Genomic DNA, 17311 nt, shown 5'->3' on the forward strand with positions numbered 1-17311 from the left:
GGAAATTAAAGAGCCCCATTGTGTACCCTCTATGACGTATATAATTATTTCCTCTGGTAGGGTACGCTATTACCCGGTAATATAATACGTGGTCCTGCATGAAGGAAATAATTTTTTTTTATTGGAAAAATGGGAAAAAACTGATAAAATCCAGGAAAATCAGTTTTTTTGCTCTTTTTCGACTCCTTTGGTAGCGTTTTGGATGTGCTAGCATGCATGGGGTGTTTTCCGTATGTGAAATCCAGCAAAGAAAGTGTAATGGAATAATTAAAAAAAGAATAAAATAAAATGGCGCGAGTAAGGATCAAATTTCGAGATCCCCTAGCTCCCTTTAAAATCAAGGTATAATTTTCGAACTCGGACCCTAAGTAGGGGTCTATGTTCCAAACATGGTTGCCGAAGATAATTTTTATAGGCCAATTAGGGGGGTCAAAGTGGGCCCCTAAAGGCATATTGCGAAGATGAGAGGAGAGAGCTTTTGACGCGAAACTGTGGTAGGCTACATGTATCACCGTGGACTGGGTGGTTGAACACCAGACAAGCATGTTCGCTGTTGGAGGGAGGGGTGCTGGGCTCGATTCCCCGGGACGTACACTTTTTCAAAAAATTTTCCATTTTTTTCTTTTGCTTATTTTACATTATATTATTTTTTTAATGTGTCTTTCGATATTCTGGAGGGTCCTGCATGTAGGAAATAATTTTTTTCATTGCGAAAATGGAAAAAAACGTGGAAAAATCCAGGAAAATCAGTTTAATTCTTTTTTTTCGACTCCTTTTGTAGCATTTTGGATATTCTACCATGCATGGGGTATTTTCCGTATGTGAAATCCAACAAAGAAAGCGTAATGGAATAATAAAAAAAAGAAGAAGAAAATAAAATGGCTCGAGTAAGATTCAAATTTCAAGATCCCCTAGCTGCTTTTAATATCAGGCTATAATTTTCAAACTTGGACCCTATGTAGGGGTCCATGGTTCAAACATGGTTGCCGAAGATAATTTTTATAGGCCAATTAGGGGGGTCAAAGTGGGCCCCTAAAGGCATATTGCGAAGATGAGAGGAGAGAGCTTTTGACGCGAAACTGTGGTAGGCTACATGTATCACCGTGGACTGGGTGGTTGAACACCAGACAAGCATGTTCGCTGTTGGAGGGAGGGGTGCTGGGTTCGAATCCCAGGGACGTACACGTTTTCAAAAAATTTTCATTTGTTTATGTTACATTATATTATTTTTAATTGGTTTTTCGATATTCTGGAGGGTCCCGCATGTAGGAAATAATTTTTTTATTGCGAAAATGGAAAAAAATGGAAAAATCCAAGAAAATCAGTTTATTTGCTCTTCATTGACTCCTTTTGTAACATTTTGGTTATTCTAGCATGCCTGGGGGGTTTTCTGAGTGTGAAATCCAGCATAGAAAGCGTAATGAAATAATAAAATGAAATGGCCCGAGTAAGGTTCAAATTTCAAGACCCCTAAGCTCCTTTTAATATCAAGCTATAATTTTCAAACTAGGACCCTAAGTAGGGGTCCATGGTCCAAACATGGTTGCAGAAGATATTTTTTATAGACCAATTAGGGGGTCTCAGTAGTCCCCTAAAGGTATTTTGCGAAGAGGAGAGGAGAGAGCTATTGAAGCGAAATAGAGGTAGGCTTCATGTGTAACCGTGGACTGGTTGGTGGAACACCAGACAAGCAAGATCGCTGCTGGAGGGAGGCGTCCTGGGTTCGATTCCCAGGGACGCACACTTTTTCAAAAAATTTTCCTTTTTTTTTGTTTATTTTGTATTATATTATTTTTTAATGTGTTTTTCGATATTCTGGAGGGTCCTGCATGTAGGAAATAATTTTTTTTTTATTGCGAAAATGGAAAAAAAATGGAAAAATCCAGGAAAATCAGTTTATTTGCTCTTTTTCGACTTCTTTTGTAACATTTTGGTTACTCTAGCATGCCTGGGGTGTTTTCCGTGTGTGAAATCCAGCATAGAAAACGTAATGGAATAATAAAAAAAGAAGAAGGAAATAAAATGACTCGAGTAAGGTTCAAATTTCGAGACCCCCTAGCTCCCTTAAATATCAAGATATAATTTTCAAACTCGGACCCTGAGTAGGAGTCCATGGTCCAAACATGGTTGCCGAAGATAATTTTTATAGGCCAATTAGGGAGGTCTCAGTGGACCCCTAAAGTTCTTTGGCGAAGATGAGAGGAGAGAGCTTTTGAAGCGAAATAGAGGTAAGCTTCATGTGTAACCGTAGACTGGTTGGTTGAACACCTGTCAAGCAAGTTCGCTGGTGGAGGGAGGGGTCCTGGGATCGAATCCCAGGGAAGAACACTTTTTCAAAAAATTTTCCTTTTTTTTTTTTTGTATTATATTATTTTTTAATGTGCTTTTCGATATTCTGGAGGGTCCTGCATGTAGGAAATAATTTTTTTTATTGCGTAAATGGAAAAATTCAGGAAAATCAGTTTATTTGCTCTTTTTCGACTCCTTTTGTTGCATTTTGGATACTCTAGCATGCATGGGGTGTTTTCCGTGAGTGAAATCCAGCAGAAAAAGCGCAATGGAATAAATAAAAAGAAGAATAAAATAAAATGACTCGAGTAAGTTTCAAATTTCAAGACCCCCTAGCTTCTTTTAATAGCAGGCAATAATTTTCAAACTAGGACCCTAAGTAGGGGTTCAGGGTCCAAACATGGTTGCCGAAGATAATTTTTATAGGCTAATTAGGGGGTCTCAGTTGGCCCCTAAAGGCATATTGCGAAAATGAGAGGAGAGAGCTTTTGAAGCGAAACTGAAGTAGGCTTCACGTATCACTGTGGACTGGGTGGTTGAACACCAGACAAGCAAGTTCGCTGCTGGAGGGAGGGGTGCTGGGTTCGAATCCCAGATACGTACACTTCGTACGTCCTTTCCCAGGGACGTACTTTTCAAAAAATTTTCTTTTGTTTATTTTACATTATATTATTTTTTAATGTGTTTTTCGATATTCTGGAGGGTCCTGCATGTTGGAAATAACTTTTTTTATTGTGAAAATGGAAAAAAAATGAAAAGAATCATGAAAATCAGTTTATTTGCTCTTTTTCGACTCCTTTTGTAGCGTTTTGGATATTCTGACAGGAATGGGGTTTTTTCCGTGTGTAAAATCCAGCAAAGAAAGCGTAATGGAATAATAAAAAAAGAAGAAGAAAATAAAATGGCTCGAGTAAGGTTCAAATTTCGAAACCCCCTAGCTCCCTTTAATATCAAGGTATAATTTTCAAACTCGGACCCTAAGTAATTGTCTATGGTCCAAACATGGCTGCCGAAGAAAACTGTTATCTAATACATTGTTTATTGCGCAACTCACAGTCCCTGACCCAAATTATTAGACACGCTATAAGATTCTGTGCAAAATTGTATTTATCGGGTGATAACTATTCTCCTTTATTGTTTTCACGCGGTTTACACTTGCTTATGTTCGTGTTTCAATGGGTTAAATTAGACAATATATAATATAAATTTGACAATTAGATAAATTAGACGATATATTACATAAATATAGAATATTTATTATCTTAGTATATTATAATAATTAGACCAAATTATGAGACGCGCTGTAGTTTTTTAATAATTACATGATTTGCACGAGTTTATACGCAATACTTTTATATTTAAATGTACATGCAATGGGGTTTTATTCAGGAGATTTTTTATATACTTCCTACTTATATTAATTTTAACGTATTGCATTACAATGTTAACCAATCGATACACAAACGTAAACTAGTGTGCAAACCGGTTTCAGACGCTGAAAAACAATAAAGTCGTATAGTATCACGTGATAATTAAGATTTTACATAGAATCCTATAGTTCGTCTAATAATTTGGCCAGGGACTGTTTGTGATCGCTTTTCCTTTAAAGTTAGATACTTAACAAATTTGAAACAAGTCAACAGCAAACAGCGATAAGCAGAGAGCTCGCCGCACTTAACTATACTCAATACTTAATGATATCCATGACGTTCTATTGTGTTTCTAAGTTGCTGATTTAAATCTTTCTTTCCACAACTTTTTCTTAAATATTATGTAACAAAAAGGAAAAATAATATTTTTATTTTTAACGTCGTTATTTAATTTTCTTATTTAAAATAAATTATTTGTGATTCTGAAAAGTAAAATAAGTTCTTCTTACTCTTTCTTGCTTAAGTGTCACTGTTCAATACATTGTTTTTTTCTTGTTTTTTTAAAAAAAAAAAAAAAAAAAAAAAAAAAAACATTTTTTGCATTTTATAAGAAAACTAAATAATAAGATCATAAATAAATTTTCATCTCTATTAAATTTTTTTAAGTAAGCACAACTTAATTACAGCTTTGAATTGAATAGTTAACAGTTTCATGTTATCAAAAATTTATAATTGGGTATAATATGAAAAAAACACAACTACTTCGATTTAGTAGGAACAACATATGACGCAATGCTAAACGAATGGAATTTAGTTGTTGTTTATTTAGTTATTGTTATTAGTAGTTGTTGTTATTTGTTTTAGTTGTTGTTGTTTATTTAGTTGTACTTAGTTTCAATAACTTTTCTTTATAATGCAATAAAATCTGGCGAGCAGCTATTTAAACGATCGAACACTTCGTTTGTTTATTTGTGGCTTGGAGTTAGGCTCGCAGAAAATGTCGTTCATGGGTTAAATTTAGTAGGAACAACACAACCTGTGACGTAGGCTATATTATACCCAATTACTTGTCATATATTGTAAAATCGTTTTATAATTTTTTTTTTTCAAATCCATCTTGAACAATCTCTGTATGCAAACATGCTAGATCAAACACATAAATTTCCACCGTAACATACCATTGGATCCGACAAAGCTTATGTTCACCATCTTGAAAGAAACATCAATGCACACTGTCAATGTTGTAAGCATAAGAAGTTCCGTCAGATGTTAAAGCAAAAACATTCTTTTGCATAGATAGCAGTTAAATGAAAGAATTTCGCTATTAATGACGGAAGAACTTAGTTTCACGTAAAATATTTCATTTTATTTCATAACCTTCGTTGAACAGTCAACCCAATTTTTAGGTTTACGACTACTAATGTTCAACTTCTTAGCCTTGTGATTTTGAACCCAATCCAGAAGACAAGGGAACTCTTGTATCTAGTATTGAGAGAAATTTGCAAATCCTCCACAAAAGCAAATTTCTCCCAATATTTGATCCAAGAGTTCCCTTGTCTTCTGGATTGGGTTCAAAATTACAAGGCTAAGAAGTTGAACATTAGTAGCCGTAAACCCAAAACTTGGGTCGGCCGTTCAATAACGGTTATATATCACTGAGGATATTTTACACAGCACTGTGGTCGGTGAAAGACGGATGCGGAATTTTTATTAACCTGTCATCGTTGAAATTCGAACCCGGTTCTTCTCATAGGAAGGCAAACTCTCTATCCCCCGAGCCATCGCGGCTCTAGGTAAATGTTTGGAAAATGTTTTATAAAGCCACTTAGCTTCTTGAAGCTGCGTATATACTTTAGCTGTGAGCTGTCAATCCAGCTAAACAGGGGTTCGAATCCCATCGTTGACACCACACAATTTACTCCATTCCTTCAGCACGTGAGAAGTTTCTACTGTTTTGCACTCCTCAAATACATGATTAGGCAAAATAATTGTGTAATGAAATTCATTCTTACAATAACTACATTATGATTTTCACAGAACCGCAGCTCGTACATAGCCCCATTGCACTTTCTGTTTTATATATATATATATATAATAACCTATTTTTAGACTTTTAAATTTTTCAGGCTTAACATTATTTTTTGTGTTTTTATTAAATGTTTTTTTATTTGTTGTAATACAGATAATTTGTGTCTGGTAAAAATATTTAATTTTATTTTAAATTGTGCAATTTAGCGTTTATAAAAAGAATCCTAACTGATATAATTATGTGTAAAAACAAATTTACTAATTTTCAATGACAATTTTACTAATTTTAAATAAATAAGCAATTATCTTTTATGTTTAATGTGCATTCAATTTTATATCATAAAAATTAGTTAGCTTTAAAAGGAAAGAAAAGGTTGGTTTATTTGAGATGCTTGTTTTTTTCTAAAATAACTTTTTTTTTCTAATTTAACTTTCTACTCTAGAATCAGATCATTGGCAGCACCGTTTTTAGTGCACTCTGACATGAGGTTGTATCGTCAAAAAGACCTCTTTAAGTTAGAACTTCGAACAAATATTTTGAATACACTTTAATATACTTAATTTGCTTTGTTAAATTTTTTGTTTTTATATTTTTTCGCGTTTCCTTGTTTGATCTTTCTCACATTTGATGCAGATGTTTGTCAGGTCACTGGTTGAGGTTTTAATGGTCTCTCCTAGAAGGTTTTTTTTCATCACAAAATCTATGAAAAAAAGCCAGTGCCTCCCAAAAAGTGGTCGTAAAAATAAAAAAAAGACAATCATTCTCTAATCATCATGTAAGTCTTTTTCTGCACCACTCAATTTGGCTTATTGAAAACTACCAGTCTTTAGGAAAACAATCTCTTTTTTTATAACATATATATTGCAACCATTCACATAAAGTGTTGGTCAAAATCTTTTGAAATCAAATGTTAAAACAGAAGTTTAAATATTTAAGAAAAATGTCCGAAAAATCTGTGATTGTCATGAAATTGTGGAGCCCTAACCCTTATCACCCCCTTGGCATACAATGGGCTGTTGAAAGAATGCTTTGTTTTATTGCTTGAGCTACAATGCAGTGAAAAACAATGCTTGATACTACTTTTCCAATAAATCTCTTTGCATTATTTATTTAGTTTTAATCTTTATTTATTTTCTTTCTTACCTTCAATTTTAGAGTAATATTCGGAAAAGGTAAAAAAGATAGCAGTAACTTGTAATGTAAAGCCAAACTAAAAACTATTTTATTTAAACTAATAGCAAATGTTGATACATGCATGTAAATCATATTTACTACAAAATATTTAAATTAAAAAGAGTTCATTTTAACATGTACGCAAAAATGTTTTTTTTTTTTTTTTTTTTTTATTTAAATTCTACACTATGTGGTGCAGCAACCTATGAAGGGTAAAAACCTACTGTGCACATCCAAGTTTTTGTGACTCTAGGCTTTGGAGTGCCAAAGCAAATGTTGAGTGGTCAACCAAGTGTGGAAATCCCCAATGTTTGGCACTTATTCAGGGTTCCCACTCAATTTCAGAACGGAAAAAAATTCCATGACTTAGCTAGAAAAAAGTTCAGTGAAAATCCAGATCATACTTTATCTATACCATGCAATTTTTAATCAGAAATGATTTTACTTTTTATTTGTAGTGTCAAATACTAGATTTTGTGAACAAAAAAATATCATTGAAAGAGGAATAAAAAATGCAAGTTTGGCTAAAATGTGAAATTTTTGCAACAAATAACAGTAATAGATTATAGATATCAGAATTATTTGTCGCAAAAGATTACATAAAAAATGTGGTTTACCAGAAACAAATCTGCTACAGTTGAAAACTTTTTAAGAGAAAAAAAAAAAGATATGAGTAAAAACTTATTATTTTGATAACATATTCCTATCTTTTGATTTTTTTTTCCTTCTATTTTTTGAACATAATTAATCCTATCTTGCAGCAGGTTTCCCACTCAATTTCTGAAAAAAAATGTCCTAACTTTTCCATGTATATCAGGTAAATTTCAATAGAAATCCAAACCATATTTTATCATACCATGAAATTTTTCATCAGAAAACTTTGAATTCCTGTCAAATTTCTTGTAATGTGAGCAAAAAAACATATAATATAATGAGAATGGAAACATAGAAAAGTTTCACTAGAAAAAGAATTCCACTTCTAAGGTAGATATATATTCAACTTTTAATATAGATATACTTTATAAAATAATTCTACTAGATGCTAGAATTAACTCGAATCTCGATAACTGTTACTGACAATTCGAAGACTGAGTTTTAGTCATTTGTGAGTTGAGTCATTTACCAGGTTTGTTGAAGGATTTTTCCAGACAATTAAACTTTTCTTGACAATTACCTGATTTTTAGAGTCAAAATAAAATTCCCTGAAAATTTTAGGTTTTCTGTGTTCTCATTTTATAGATTCACTGAATGGATGTGTCAACTTTGCCTGGTCCGAAGCTCTGGATCTGTGCACGAGATTGCACCGCCGGGACTCTCTCCAGTTAAAGCAAAGGCAAATTGTATAACAGGCAGAAAAATTAAATAGAGATTGATTTTTTAAATACAGGGTACCTGCTACATTTTAGATTTTCAAATCCATGACTTTCCATGAATAATTCTAAGAATTTTTCATTACTTACAATTTTAGTTACTTATGGTTAAGAATTGTGAAATTATGTCACGAGGCGGTGCTCAAATCAATATTATTCAGTTGCCATTCAACTCTGGAACAGGGTGCATCTCCCTGCCACTTCACAATGACCTTATCAATTTTATATCTTTATACTTGTAAATAAATTATTATGTGTGTTACAGTCCACTGGTTAATAGAGCGATACATCACAAACACTTACAATTGAAGTTACAATTTTCTCCGACAAAAACACAACCATAAATTAAAAAAGCATTGTAATAACAATAGTTTAAATGATAGATATAACCGAAACTGTTATACTCTGCATCTTCATATTAATTGATTTTAAACTTAGAAAACAAAGTAAAGAAAGAGTTGCAGCAATGAAATGGCTAAAAAAAATATTTAAGCAAATAACTAAATACAGTCAGATATATGTTATTTAAAGCTGTTTTATTTCGTCTTAAAAGTGTAATATAAAAAGGTTAAACTAGAATTTTAAATTGATAAAAAAATAAATTTTTAAATCACGAAAGTTTAAAAGCTAATTTGCTCTAGAAATTATGATCTTTCTTTCATTTTTAGAAAGAAACCATATTTTAATAAAATATGACTGGGAGAGCGGATTTTGTTACAAATTCAGATATTTACACTGTGAAAATTCCATTTTAAAAATTAGATTTTTCGGCAGCTTAAATCCATGACGTATCATGTTTTTTTAAAAAGAAATAGTTAAAATCATGACAAAGTTTGTCTAATACCGAAATCTATGACTTTCTATGATTTTTCATGACATTCCAGGAGCGTGGAGGAGAGATTTTTTTCCTTTGAGGCACAGTAAAAAGCAACTGCTATTTTTTTATTATACAATACTATTACAAGCTTTCAAGTTTTAGTAATATTCCCTTATAATAGTTTAGTTAGAGCATATAATAGATTGGTAAAACTATTATAAGCTCTCAAGTTTAGTATTAGTCAAGTTTAGATTATCAGTGTTTATAGAAATATTTATCTGTATTAACGTACATTTGTAATTTATAAATGTATTCCTAAAAATTCAACGTTGTTTTACTTGATAAACAAATATTTAAAGCTAATATGAAACAATATTTATTGTTTTATTAACAGAAAATATTTCATGTTAGAAGTATTTTGATTATTCATAGTATTATGAGCTTTAAGACAGTTTTGGAAGAAAATTTCAAGTATTACTGTCAAAAACCAGTTTAAGAAATCCAAAAAACTCAACCTCCAAGGTATAAAAACCTTTTTTTAAAACCCAGACACAAATTATCGCTTTTGTATATTTTTTTTACAATAAAAGGAATGAAAATACTGTATTTTTTTACTCGAAAAATCAATTAAAATGAACACTGCATAACACTCATACAAGCAAACTTCAATTAGAGTCAATTAAAAAAAACAATATCTTGTTTGCAACTAAATTGAGACCAAGTCATTAATAGAAAGTGACTTTAATTCAAGTAAAAAAGAAATCAAGAATTTAATAAAGATCTTCATTATATAAATATTTCACAACAAATAATCTCTGTGTTCAAAAGTCGTATTCTTCTATAACAATCTCTTCATCAGGCAATATCTTGACATTTTCATCTGACATGTTAGCATCATCAATTGGGTCGCTCTCTTCCTCTCCAAAACAAAAGTGGTCTTTTTCATCTAACGTCTTTCCCACTTGGCTATTAATATATGAAATTTTACAACAATAAAAGTAAGTAATCATTAAATCAATAGTAATGAAAATGATTATCAATAATGGTGAAAATAAAGATTGAAAGATAGAAAAATGATTTTTTTTTTCTTTTTGAAAGATATAGAATTATTTTCAATTTAAAAAAAAACATCCTTAAACTTATGTTTGTTTCTCATTAAATTTAGAAAACTGAATTGACAGAATACTACTAAGTATAAAGAAGTAGTCATTAGTAAAATAAAATTTTCAGATAATTCTATATACCTTGCACTTTCGCATTGCTTCAATTTTATATTACAAAATTATTTGCAGTAAGAGTAGGGGTTATTTCCTGAGCATATATGTTAGTTAACAGATTTTTTTTTTCTAATATTAAAATCAGCAAACACAAAACTATGATGAAAATTTTAATTACTTTTCTTTAATTCATTTAAAGATATTAAATTAAATGAAATTTAAAAATTAAGAATTTTTTATTTATTTATTTACGGAATTTCTGAAATCTACAAAAAATATGACTTTTTTTTATCTAATATACATTTTTTGCTTGATACATGTGCCTAATTTTGGGAAAATGAAGATATAGAAATTTTGAATATAAGAACATGAAGATTGTGCTGCAGATTGACTCACTAAATTCTGCTGTAAGGCATATAAGTTGCACTGCAATGCCATAATCAAAAATACAAAAGTAATAACGAATGAAGGAGTACATTGCATAAAACAGATTTCATAAAACAGTTTGCAAGAAAGTACTTAAAATTGATTTAAAATGGTTCTTAAAAAAAATGTAACTTTCTAAACTAGCTAACATGCGGTGAATGAAATTATCACTAAGTTAAATTGAAAATAATGTAACTCTAGTGAAAAATATCAGAAAGTCTATTTTTGAGTAGAGGAGTATGTTGAAATGATAATAATATTTGTTTTCTTGGAAAGGTGTGTCGTTTATGAACGAGCAAAATCATTGATCTGTCTGGGTTTTTTTAAGATGTACCTATTTTGTGAAAATTTAGACATAATTAGTGCAAATAAAAAATTATATTTAAAAAATCAAACCAAAAATATGGCAAAGGAAGAAAATATTTTCAAAAATTGTCACTACAAATAAAAATCATTTATGACTTATTTCTATATATTTTTCCCTATGTATTCAAAAACAATTTTGGTATTGTAAAATTTTGGACTAAAAATTTTATTTAAATTACAATAAGCATAAATCTGTAAAAAATCATTGTCCATAGTAAGATTTCAACTTGAATTTAATAAAAACATGCATTTAACAGTACTAATACTAAAAGTTATTCTAATTATGAGAACATTTTCCTCTGGGTCATACAGAAAAAAAGTTTCACAGAGAAAAAAATATTAGAAATGTCAGTTAAAAGAAATTTACAATAGTGTTTATGATAATGTTCGAATTTCGACTTCTTGTAAAGCTTACAGAGGGAGAGCCTTGCGTTTAATTTTAAAAAAAACTCAGCGTGAAAAAAAATCGCTTTGATATGCCGTAAACAACAGATTAGGTTCCCCACATTGACTGAACACATGCTACCGTTTTATATAAGACAGCTGGCAGGTAAGCTCTTCTTTTCCATAGATTGCAAAAATAACACAGGTCTGCATGAGAACATGCTTTTTTTATTTGTGAAACTGCCGTTTTTTCCTAAAGTTGAATTTGTGAAGGTACCGCTAAACGGTAGGAAATTTACCCTGGACAGACCCTTGAGCTCAGTATTTATTTAATATCCATAAAAACAATACAGTATAACCCTACAACAACACAGAATTCAATGCAAGTTAGCGTTCCAAAATCGCGCAATTCTAAGATGTATTTATTACTTAATTCTATATATTTAAAGAATAATTAATACATTTAGGTATATATTTATAAAATAAAAAATACCTTGGCAAATATACTAAATTAAAAAATATATGACACTAAAATTTTATACTTTTATTGTAAAATATATAAAATTGTATCTATTATTTGAAATCAAAGTTCTAATTTTTGGTTAAATTAGAGCTAATCCATATTGCCTTTATAGACAACTGCATTTAAATCCTTAAAAATATTTTCTCACAGCGCTTCTGTTTTGAGATTAAGCTCTTTTGTTCACCTATACGGTTTATTTTTATATTTGTACGGTTACTTTCTTATGCTTGTATTGTTTAAAAAATGGTTCCAAGGAGTAAAAAATAAAGATTAGTTAAATAGCTGCAAAAATTTAAAAGCTATAATTTTTATTTCTCAATCATAAGACCTTATTTTCTTGAAGAAATCTTAAAATAGTTTTTAATTTTGGAGAAATTGTAATTATTAGCACCTATGAAAACAGCACAGGAATATGAGTGTGATGCTATTTTCAACATTTGTTTTGATGCCAGTTGATGGTAAATTCAGAAGGAGTAGGTGTGAGCAAATTGTGTAAATATTTTCATAAATAAGCAGACATTCAATTTCAATATGAAGATGAAAGAAAAGCCATGATCTCCAAATAATCTGTTGTTGAAAAATTTAGTGTTAAGAGTTACGATTCTGAGAAGAAAAAGAATGGAACAGTCTTCTTCTCTAACTAAAGATAGTATTATCTCAATATGTTTATCTTTAGCGCAACTTTATATTTCATTTTACAACCGCATTGAACAGTCAACAGGGTTCCCACTCTTTTATCAAAGCAAAAATTAAGCACTTTTAAGGACTTTTTTTATCAAGAAAATTAAGGACTTTTTTGTAGAAATTAAGGACCTTAAAAATTATTATTTATCATCAAATAAAGCATCATAGATTAATAATAATTGATAAAAAAATGGAATAGCTTTTCTTCAACTCAGTCATCCTTTAAAAAATTTAAAAAAAAAACTAAATAAAGAAATGTTTAATACAAATAATCTGTATTTAATTAAAATTAAATTGCATTTAATCACCTCACATAAGCCTTTAAGAATATAAAGAAAAACTCAAAGAATTCAGATTAAACATTAAAATTTTCTATTTTGAAAATAGCAAGAAATTGTGTAAACAGATAGAAATATATAAATTATGATTCATTAATGGTAAATTCATTAAATTAATAAAAATATTATTTTGAGTGACTAATACTAAACCAAGGCAAAAAGAAACTAACAAATATAAGTTTATTGAGGTTAAGACAATTATTTTAAACTAAGTAAAACCTAATTATAATAAGCTCAAGATTTATTAAAATCACAAAATATAAAAAATTTAATGATTAAAATCAGAATATATTTAGTACCGTCTACTTTGTGCGAATTCGAATTTGGCATTTTCAAGTGCTGCTATTCAGTATTATGCTTATTTCACGTTAAAAATGTGTGGAATTTGAAGATAGAAGTCTCTTCTATTACTACAAGCATTTTTTCAAATTTTAAAACTATCTCAGAGTGTGTTTCGTTCATCCAATGTCAACAACTTTCCGAGGACGTCGGATGTCGAAAAGTGTGCGTGGAAACTTTAGCTGTGAAATGCAAAGACGTTGATAAAACAATTGTCGTAAGTGCAAAACTTCTTATTTATATATTAATAAACAATTATATCATATTGGCGTTAAAAAATTTGAAAATTAATAACAAATAAACGGAAAATGAAAAAAAATGCACTTTGGGGCTACTTTGTGCAAAATTTCATTAGTCTTTTTTTTCGACAGAAAAATGGTCAGACGTTATAAAAAAATATCTGGAACGAGAAACTACCGTGACTACACTTTAGAAAAGCTGCAACAATGTTTGCAAGCAGTTGCTGGTGGTATGTCGATTGCAGAAGCTTCTTGGAAGTACAAAATCCACGGAAATACTATCTCTAATAAAATTCACAAGAAACACGCGAAACTTCCTGGTAAACTATTATTTTTCTTCTACAAAGATTTTTCTAATGAATTAATCAAACGATTTAACACATAAAAATATATTTTATAGGACATCAGGAGATTTTGACAGAAACTGAATAGCAAGTTCTGTCATGTTCATTCAAGGATGTTATGTTCAAAATTAACAATATTATAAATGTTAATGAATATGTAACAATTATTATTTTTAAAATTTCATCCATTTCAATGCTTAAAAATGTATATGGTTTCCTTTTGTTTAAACTCAAATGTTTTGAAATAAGCATTCTTTTTAAGAAAAAATTCTTCAAAAAAAAATGGTTTTTTAACGATGAAAATTATTTGCAAACTAATATCTTTACATATCTTGATGTTTTTGTCCTTAAAAATGTCAACAATTAACTTTTTTAACAATTTTATATCAATAATTTACTAAACACATGATTATTAAACTGAATTCCTATCGCTGCACAAAGTAGCCCCATTTGGGGGCTACTTTGTGCAAGGTATGTTTTGACTTATTATTCGTAAATATTATATACAAATAATGCCAATACTGATCAAATTCACTCGTCTGAGTCCAGCTATGAATATAATATCGATAAATTTTACTAAAGTTTGAATTAACATAGTTTTTTACATGTCAAAGTTCAAAAACTGCGAAATCCTGCACAAAGTAGCCCCGAATGACGGTACCTAACAATCAGGAAAACAGAAATAAATAAACTACAAGGAAAACTTATTAATTAAAATTAAGAACTCAGAAACAGAAATGATAGTTAAAATAAGTGCTAACATAAATATTGAAACACAGGACAAGGCAGGATGTAATGATCAATTGAAATAAAAATGAAAAAATTCCGTAACTAAAAATTGAAAATGAAATGAAATAATTCATTAAGTACGAAATTTATTGTGAATGAAGGGGAAAAAACAACAAAACATAGTGGAATCAGAAACATCATTTATAAAAAAAGATAAAAAAATCTGTATAAAATAGTCTGCGTTTAGTTATAAAAAATTGTATGCTTACACTGATAAGGAATACTGCACCTCTGAGGAATTAGAATTTATTCAATTAAAAAGTATTGTGTCTTGTATAGATATTAAAGGAACTAAAATAATCGATGATAAAAAAAAAAATTGTTCGGAATAAAGTATTGTCTGAAATTATAAAACAATAATTTTTCAAATAAATCAAAGGTAATGAAAATTGGATGCAAAGATGAATTATATATATATATATTACTTATTATAAAATAGGGAATAATGAATAGTGATTTGGTCGAATAGTCAAATATCTGGCCAAATAAAACGGCCGCCTACCCAGTGATCAAACAACATTTAAAAAAAGAAAATCCTCAAGAATTTTTATTGTTTATGTAAAAATAGGCCTGGTCATTGTAAGAAATTTTATATCATGATAGATCGCCAGTCAGACATCGCGATGTATCGCAATTTAACATATGTTTAAAATTTATCAATCAGATATCTTTAAATCAATCAAAAATAATAATAATTTTGTTATAAATAATAATAAATTTATAACAAAAGAAAATGTTAATTCTAAAAAAAAATTGATTCTATAACATCAATAGCATTGCTTAATTTTTTCAATTAAAATAAAGATGGATTGACTTAAGACTGTCTTAAGGATTGACTTGTTTTAAAGTAAAAACAAACACAAGCTTTATTTTAATTTTAATTAAAAACGACTTAGATTTTTTAAAAATAATAATAAAACTGTTACAAAATATTATAATTACATTACAAATTAAAAAAAAAAGAAAATGTTCAATTAAATAAAACATTTTTTAAATTTTTTGCTGAAAAAAAAATGTGCTTTTGAAACATTGTTAGGCTTTTGTTAATTACTTATTTAAAATAATAAAGTTGTATTGACTAATGGTCAAATGGTCTTAATGTAAGTTCTTTTATTTATTTATTATCATTTTCCTTTCTGAAAATGAAATAGACTAAAGATTTAAATGTTCAAAAATAATACTCACTATCTAACAAATTATTAAACGAACATGTATTGAAGGGATTTTTAAAAAAATATATATATATATTCTATATTTAAAAGCACTATTGTTAAATTATTGAAAAGCGTTAAAACATTGCTTAACTTTTTACTTAATTTAAAAAAATTTAGTCATTTTAACTAACAACCAAATTAAAAAAAAAAAAAAAAAATGAACGCAAATTCTGTTTCAATTTCCTCAAAAATAAAAGCAAATTAATTAAATGTAGGCTTTGTTCTAATTTTTTTAAACTAAAAGGGACTGAAAATTTATTGGTTTAAAAACTAATCAAATTATTATATTTAAAAAACTAAACTCAATGGCGCGACAGCCCATAGAGGGCCAAGGCCTACTATGCCAATCTCAGTTTTCTTAACCTTGGGCTCTGAGGTGCAACGTGAATAAAATAAATTTTTAAAAAAATTTACTTTCTATGATAAAATATAAATTACTTAAATACAAAATATATAAAATATTAAATTGTATCACTTTTAAAAAAATTAATAAAGAATCTTTTTTTTTTAATTCATGATTTCGTTTCAGTAATATATTAAGTTCAGAACGAAAATTTAAGATAACAGCGATTGAGCAACGATCGCCAAGTAACAGTGGATCTGCTGAAAATAATTGACAATGTTAAATCCAAACAGAAAAGTAAGTGACGAAATAATGCGCAACGATCGCTAAGTAGCAAAAGTCTCACTGAAAATAATTTATTTGAAATGTTATATCAAGTCGAAATAAAACGCACTGCGAACGCAAGATCAGTCCCGCTGAATATATAGCACAAAGTACTTCCACCGGTTAATTAACAAAATCTATTTTCGTCCTTTATCGTTATCGTCGTTAACAAAATCTATTTTCGTCCCTAATTAGTCTATAAAAATTATCTTCAGTACGATTGTTTGGTATATAAAACTATAATTACTGGCGGAGATTGAAAATTATAAGTTAATATTAAAGAGAGATGCGGAGTGAGTCGTATGCGTTGCTCTGGAGTCGATATTTATTCGTTTTTTAGCTAATATTCCCTCTTTCCGTGAGAAAAATAATTATTTTTATATATATAACACTTTATTCACGTTGAAATGTCGAAAAATAAATTTTAAAAAATAAAATAAAGTAGCTAGAAAAAAAAATTAAAATTTAATCCGTGACCAGGACCGAACCCCCAACCACCGAATCTACAAACTTCTTTATCATGGCGCTAACAACCATTCCACGACTCACACGTTGTTTCCTCGAATATATAGCTTAAAGTACTTCCTTCCGGTTAATTAACAAAATTTATTTTGGTCCTTTATGTGTTCCCTAATTAGTCTATAAAAATTATCCTCGGTACGATTGTTTGGTATATAAAACTCTAATTACTGCTAGAGTTTGAAAATTATAAGTTAATATTAAATTCAGTTAC

Source organism: Parasteatoda tepidariorum, chromosome 8, assembly GCF_982258835.1.
Source record: "Parasteatoda tepidariorum strain Cologne lab strain chromosome 8, Ptep-v5.0, whole genome shotgun sequence".
NCBI classification, from domain to species: Eukaryota; Metazoa; Arthropoda; class Arachnida; order Araneae; family Theridiidae; genus Parasteatoda; species Parasteatoda tepidariorum.